We start from the raw sequence: 6000 nt of genomic DNA, 5'->3' as shown, positions 1-6000 counted from the left end.
GTTCGGCCCTAGCAGCGGGGTCACACGCTGAGATCCCCGAGCAGCTTGCGCGGCCCCGGGGAGGCTCTCGGCGCGTTACGCGGGGACGGGAGGCGCTCAGCACCCGCGCAGCGTCACCCTGCCGGAAAGCACGGGCTGCTGCCGTGCGCTGCCCGCGACAGGGAAGTCCCTTTCGCTTATTTCATTTTTTTTTTTTTCCCCCCCTAAGGGGGGAGAGAGGATTTTTTTTATTTTTTTTATTTTTTTTTTGCAAAGAGGAAAAAGCAACCCTCGGAGCACCCCGCGGCAGAAGGAGCATCCTACGGGGGACGCAGCGTGAGGCCGAGAGCCACCCCCCGGCCCCGAGAATAAAACACAAGGAAATAAATCCGCCCCCCCAGCCCCCCGGCCCCGCACTCACCAGGCGGCTCAGGCTGCGGCGGAGCATCGCGGCAGCGCCCGGCCCCGCCGCCCCTCAGCGCGGCATCGCCCGGCTCGGCCCGGCCCAGCTCAGGCTGCCCGCGGGCCCCGCCGCCGGCCGCGCACCATGCCCGCCGCGGGGCCCGCTCCGGCCGCTGGGCTCGGCACCGCCCGGCCCGGCCCCGCCGCCGGCCGCTTCCCCTCCGCGCCCCCGCGCCGCGCTTTTGTCCGGCCGCGCCCGGGAGGCGGGCCTGCTGGGCCCGGGGCAGCCTGGGAGCTGTAGTGCCGCGGGGAGCCTGGCGCGGCCCCCGCGTTCCGCTCTGAGCCCCCGGGGGCCTCACCCAGCGCCTCCGTCCTCCTCACGGCACCGCCGGCAGGGCCGGCCCCTGCCCCTGCCCCAGCCCCAGGGCACCTCTCCGTTATTCCCCGCGCAGCCGCGGCGTTACCTGCGAGGAAGCCGGCAAACAATGCCAGGCGGCTCCACGCACGTTGTAAAATAACGAGTGGAAGTTAAACCATCCCCGTGTAACGCCCGAGCGGCCCAGCCGCGGGCTTCCCTCCCCACGAAGCAATGGGGAGCAAAGCCGGGATCATCACCGCGCCCCAGCTTTCACACTGCTGGGCTGACAGCGGCACCAGGGGCTCTGGGTCCCCACGTGGGTGGGAAGAGGCCCTGGCCGTCCTTGGACACCTCCCAGAGCTCTGTAGCGGGCAATGAACAGATTAACAACGCCCAGACCAGCAGCCTTTGGGACCGGGCCCCTTCGTGTCCCCAAAGGCCCTGTCCTACCAGGCTCACCCAGCCCACTAGGCAGAACAGAAATTCTCCTCTTGTTTATTCCTGCAGGCGCGGTTACTCATCTCCCTATCATTAAGCTGGGAGGGGAAATTGGTCTCACCAGCACCACAAGAGCAGCCCTGCAGCTATGCTTGCCCCTTTTTGACTTGCAAACCAGACGGGGAGCGTTTTGTACAGCGCAGCCTGAAACGCTGCTGCCACCGTTTTTAAAAGCTGCATTAAAATGCAAGATTGGGGCTGCGATACGGGATTAAGCAGCAGATAGTTCGTTTTCTTCAGAAAGACGTCAGGGAAACCGAAGCCATCAGCACCCCTGCTGCTACAGCCTGGCCCGGGGGCGGCGAAACCCCTGGCTCAGCAGAAGCCGTCCAGGCACAGAGGAAGCGAGGCCACCCCCCGGGCTTTCCCAAACCCCCAAACAACCCTCGGGACCGCCTGCTGATACCGCACAGCTCACGGCCTTCCCCAAAGCACCCTTCTCAAGACATCCAGCCCCAACAGACCCCTCACGTTGGGAGCACCTCGGCCGGCCCCCCAGGGGCCGGGCAGGGGGCTCCAGCCACAGGCAGCGGAGCCGGGCAGAGCACAAGGGCTGCCGCACAGCACCCGCGTCCCGCAGCCCCCCCTGCTTTGAAGCGGGGGCACAGCTCGCCCCCGCTGCTCTTGCACGTAGCTCGGCAGGGCAAGAGGAGTCTTTGCTTCTTCTGCCACCGTGTGGCTGTCCGGGGGATGTCCTCTCGGGGAAAAGGACAGATTGGCCCCAAACCCGCTGAGAGTAGCGCGGGTGTTCCATCCGCGGGAGCACCGAGTCGATGGAAACGTGCTGGCTGACTTCTCCTCAGGGTCCATTCCGCCTCCTGAGCGCTGATGCACATTTGTCATTAGCGTTGTGACGGCCTGAAGCCCATCTCATTAACCCAACTCTTCAGATTCACGCAGCTGCTCATTTACCATCAAGGCACGACCTGCTGGTTGACATACAGGGCTCCTCCTTGCACAAGGCAGAAGCACGCAGCAGCCCCCAGCTCTCAAGGAATTTTTTTTCCCCAGAGAACCATCCCAGGGCCATCTCCATCTGGGAAGTTCATGCGGAGACTGGCAGGGTCTGGCCTTGCCCAGGGGGAGGTGGTTGCATGCCAGGAGCACTTCTGTGCCTTCCTGGTGGGGAAGGCAAGGAGGAACTGACAACTGGTCTTTTTTCCTTCCCTTTTCTTCAGTGGGGGCAAATCCTGTACTCATTCAGTGACAAGTGTTCTTTCATAAGAAATGAGAAAGCTTTTGCCAGCAGATCTCAAGCCAGAAGCCCCGTTGAGAATTTCAAATCCACTTTGGGGTCTCTGCTTGCCCTGCCAGCACACAGCTGACCAACTGGCACAGGCAAGCACTGACCCTGCTGGAGTCCCACTTAGAGCTGCTGACATTTCTGGGTATTTCTGCTCACTTTTCACCAGGACAGGGTGCAGGCTCCCTCCTCCTCTAGTACTCATCTAGATGGAAAAAACAGGTCTTGGTCAGGCATGAGGGGCCAGCAAGCTCCACATACCACAGTCACAAGGAAGGATTGCTTCATGCTTGCAAAACATGCATGAGGGAAGGAGGTCATCGAGAAGCAAATCTGTCTGCAGAGGAGTTTGCATGGAAGTCAGCCACAGAATTTGCTTGGAAGTAGTGCTCAGTGCCAGGTCCCAGCCACATCCCACACCAAAACCAGCTGCTTTGGACCATGGCTCCCCCTGGGAAGTCACAGCATGCAGCAAGCACCTCCTTGGGAGTGCCTTAAGGAGCTGGGCTGCCACAGGCCAAGCTTTTTGCAAGTCACAGAGAAAAGGAAGAAAAAGGCAAAAGTTCAGTCTGCGCTGTGCTCTACAGAGTTGACTCAGCAGCAGCACGCATGCTGCAGTGTCAGTTGAACAAGGGGATTTACACATGCCTTTTTTTTTTTTGCCTTTTTTTTTTACCAAGTCCATTTCAAATCAATTTATCACTCCACAAGCAGCTTTCTTTGCTAGAACAAGGCACAGAGTTCAGATGCTTGTAGCTGCAAGCCTGTGTCACAGCAGTACCTTGCAACCTATGTACACAATCCTAGCCAAATAAGCAAAAACACTTAAGACCTACAAAATCAACCCCAAACCTCTTCCTGCAGCTGTGCAGTGTATGGAGGATGGATTGGAATGTCTAAGGCAGAGCACAACATGGGTAGGCAAAAAGAGACCTACACAACAGATTAGGGATTTGTGCTAGAGTCTTGCTAAACCCATCTGTGCTGAAGTGTAAATGCAGTTTAATAAGGTATAAGCTCTTCCACACACCAGGCATGAGTTCTGATTGCTACAGGAGACTAAAACGAAAACTTTCGGTTAATAAATTAGGTCTTGATCCCTTTTCCAGCAATATTCTATAGCAAAAGCCCTTCTAATTAATGCACTATCAGCCTTTCTCAAGAGACACTTTCCCCTTAGTCTGAAATAACCTATTCAACTACACAATGACTTACAAAGTGATAATTTATGAAGGAAAAAGACTACCAATTTTAGTTAACAATATCTTTATATAAATTTTTTTTTTTGGGGGGGGTGGAGGGGACATGAAGTATATTTAGCACATGATAATGACAAATCTATATACCTCAGCCTCTAGCATATTCCCTCATGCCTTGAAGCAAATACAACCATTAAATAAATGTGATTGTATATTCTTCCTCCTCCTGCCAACAGTAATGTCTCCAACAAGGCTCATTTAACCTAGAAAGGGAAAGTTTTCATATTTCCTAAATTTCCAGTCCTCATTATCTTCCCTTTCCCTGCGAAGTCTTAACAGCCTCTTTCATAACAATCAGGAGAAGCTTAGGGAGCTACTCTCACCTAATTAAATCTGTGGGTTTTTTTGTTAACAGTTCTGTAGAGTACATGACAGTAAATAACCTGATTTGTTTTTAATGCAATACAATGGGAGATCTATAACCAATAGCAAAAACTCTAAAGAAGCACCGTGCATGGCTGCTCACTATTCAAAGCATGCTGACACTCCCAAGCGAGGCACAATGCCACCCATGTCTGCCAGCCAGCACAGCCCTTGGGAACTCTGGAGGGGATTGATCAGCTGCCCAATATCGGGCACCAGCATTTCTCAGCTCAGTATGCTGAATGACCTTACAAATAAGCGGTGCCCTGGTGTGCTCACCCAGGGGAAAGAAAAACAGAAAGAAAAAAGTTGCCTTTCCCCACGTTTCCGTTTTTATGACTGAGCTAGAAAGAGCCAAAACAGCATGCTGGCACCCAGCCCAGGGGCTGCCAGCAAGGCAGAGGGTAGCAACTGCAAGTGTGAGAAAGTTTCCTTCTCACACAGCTTCTTGAGCTCTAAACACTCCCACTCTGGGCATTTATCAACCCAGATGTCCCTTCTGGGGTTTCAAATCCACTCACCTTGCCACACAAAGCATTTACATGCAGCAATTGGCTTTCATCCACATCCTGAGAAAAAGGCACACACCTTAGCTGTGTTTGTGATATCTGCAGCTATAACCCAAGGAATTACAAAGCCAACCCAACACAGCAAGGACAGCACATCTTAAAGGCCAGTCAAGCCCCATGAATCCCAGCTGCCTGGGGCAAATTTTCTTATTGCTTTTATTTTTACCTTTGGTCCAGCTCACTAAGAAGACAGCTACACATGAACAGCCTTCACCACACTCCAGGTCCTACTTCCTTTCCCCAGGGAAAAGGGGCTTCTTGCCCTCCCTCTATATGCCCTGCAAAATATGGCTGGCCACGAGCTGAGCTTTAGAGGGATGCTAATAGGGAACAAGGAGCACCTGCAGGCAGCCTGCAGGGATGGGACCTGTTACATTCACCTGGCAAAACACTCATTAGCTATCATCACTCACACTTGCACTTAGTTGCCTTCACAACACTAAAACAGTGTCCAGAATCAGTGTCTGGGAGGCTTTCTCCCCAGTCATCTCCTGGATCACTCTTTCATCACTCAGAGTTAATGGAGGGGTGGACAAAACAACCATTGTGCTTCCACCGTGACCATAAGTCCGTGCTCCTCCTCAGGCCTGGATGCTGCTGGGCTGTGCCCCCCACCCCACAGCTCCCCAGTACACGGTGCACCCCTGCCTCCATCCTTCAAGCTTAGAAGAGGACAGTGCCATGGAGAAAGCTGCTGTTGACCTTGCCACGGTTTTCCCTAACAAGCCCCATCGAGGGAAAGTGAGTTGCAGACATGCCAAACTCACAAATGCCCCTGCACCACTGGTCTGCAACAAATGAAGCCACAGCATGAGCTGAGGCAGGGCAGCCCCACAAAAATGACAACGGAAGCAGGCTCCGGGTTTTGCCTAACCTGATACACCTGAGATAACTCCTCTGTAAACATGAAAACAGGGAGGTGTTAGGCAATGTACAAAACAAAACAAAACAAAAACCCTAAATGCGAAGTGCAGTTATGTCACCCAGCTGGCTCCAGCCCCCCTGCAGAAAATGTTATTAACACCATTTACTTTCTGTGTCGGTGGATTGAAGATGAGTCTCCACTGGCAGGTGCTGTTGCATTGCTTCATGCTTCTCAGCACATTTTCCCACAGCCCGGCACTTTTCCAACAAACCAGAGATGTGTGGGAGGATGTCACTCTCCACTACCTCATTTTTGGGACACCCCCTCAAGCCAAGAAGCCCTGCTAGCAGCACACCTCCATCGGATCAGACACGCTGGGACCGGGCCGGGCAGAGCTACGCCTTGCCTTCAGCAGGCAGTGCCACTGAGGCCCATTCCTTCTTCCCTTGCTATTTATTCAGCTG

The 6000-nt window shown here is 54.2% G+C and overlaps 1 long non-coding RNA gene across 2 annotated transcripts; it reads right to left on the bottom strand.

The window, feature by feature from the left end:
- Positions 1 to 2007: 2007 nt before the first annotated feature.
- On the bottom strand, positions 2008 to 5506 carry LOC121077088. Of its 2 annotated transcripts, none has more exons than XR_005823889.1 (2): positions 4838 to 5506; positions 2008 to 3283 (listed from the first exon to the last, which is right to left on the bottom strand). It is a non-coding gene; the product is annotated as an uncharacterized LOC121077088 (long non-coding RNA). The 2 variants fall into 2 exon arrangements; XR_005823890.1 differs by having other exon boundaries at positions 2008 to 3002.
- Positions 5507 to 6000: the final 494 nt, after the last annotated feature.

Source organism: Cygnus olor, chromosome 13, assembly GCF_009769625.2.
Source record: "Cygnus olor isolate bCygOlo1 chromosome 13, bCygOlo1.pri.v2, whole genome shotgun sequence".
Lineage (NCBI taxonomy): Eukaryota > Metazoa > Chordata > Aves > Anseriformes > Anatidae > Cygnus > Cygnus olor.
Note: the sequence above shows the minus strand (reverse complement) of the source record. Positions and strands in the feature narration are given on the sequence as shown.